Source organism: Lagopus leucura, unplaced genomic scaffold (assembly GCF_019238085.1).
Source record: "Lagopus leucura isolate 7727_CA_CO unplaced genomic scaffold, USGS_WTPT01 Super-Scaffold_100024, whole genome shotgun sequence".
Lineage (NCBI taxonomy): Eukaryota > Metazoa > Chordata > Aves > Galliformes > Phasianidae > Lagopus > Lagopus leucura.
In genome coordinates, this window is record NW_024962276.1 from 368,299 (window position 1) to 369,550 (window position 1,252).

A 1,252-nucleotide genomic window follows, 5' to 3' on the forward strand; every position below is an offset into this window, starting at 1 on the left:
CAGCACAAATGGGGTCCCCTCTCCATCACCAGCAGCTGAACCTCAATGCTGAGCCCCCAGGGCTCTGCTGGTTATTTTCATGAACAGTTGCCCATCATTGCCTTTCCCAAACCTGTCTTCGCTGGTGCACCAATCAGCAGCACAACGTGATCCTGCTTCCCACATCTGACAGAGACAGAATCCTCTTGCTTAGGCAATCTGCCCAGTGCCACAGTGTGCAGAAAGGAGCAGGCATCCCTGCAACGTCCCCCAGAAAGGTGGTGGAAGCCACACCAGCCAATCTTCCCCTTTGTCTGCAGGGCCTGCACGTGCCTGCATCCTGTCAGGACCGGGTTGGGGGCCACCACCACGTCCACCACCACCACTTCATCTCTGGTGGTTTAGTGGTCAGGACTCATCACTCTCATGGCCTGGGTCCAATTCCCAGCTAGGGAAAAGGCCCTTACAGCCACCACAGGTCACAGACTTCTCTGGGCAGATCCATGTGGGCAGACAGGGCAGGGTAAATCTTGAGGACCATTGGCAATCCACTCCTCTTCCTCACTGCCATCAGGCTGCACCCTCCAGCAGAAATCTGCACTGTCCTGGCAGCAGGAAGCAGTGCTTTGTAGGCAGCAGGGTGCTGCAGCTGTGTGTGTTCATCTTGAGGCAAGAGAGATGCAGGTACTTGGCCATTTTGGCCACCCCGAAGGGGAAGAGGCCAACAAAAGATGAGGGTCAGGAGCAGATGGGGACAGCAGGGTGCCCTCAGTGAGGATGTGTGTCTGTCTGTCCCTCCTGGGGACAGGAGGACAGGGGCTGTCAGTAAAAACTCCCGCTGTGAGCAGGATTTGAACCTGCGCAGGGAAAACCCCATTGGATTTCAAGTCCAACACCTTCACCACTCGGCCATCACAGCTGATGTGCAAAGGTCCAGCAGGGGGGTGCCCTGGGCTGTCACCTGGCCCCAGGGGACATCAGACCCTCTCCTGACTCTCCTGCTGCGGTGACAAGGGAGAGGCCCCAGGCACACACCAACACTCAGCAATGGCCAAACATCGGTGTGTGATGGACACTGTATGGGCTGAGAGCAGGGCATGGGAGGGCTCACATGGTGTCAAATAATGGCATGCACTTTGATATGTTGGCTGAACACAGTCCTGTGAATGGAAAAAATGTGCCTCCTGTTTTATGGTGTCAGCCCACGACATCAGAGGTGGATGCTGGTGGTACAGCAGTAGAGGTTAAACCTTCCCACCAGCGCCCCATTTTG

General features: G+C 56.1%; 1 non-coding gene across 1 annotated transcript; it reads right to left on the minus strand.

The window, feature by feature from the left end:
* Window positions 1-815: 815 nt before the first annotated feature.
* On the minus strand, window positions 816-898 carry TRNAS-UGA. The gene has a single exon. It is a non-coding gene; the product is annotated as a tRNA-Ser (tRNA).
* Window positions 899-1,252: the final 354 nt, after the last annotated feature.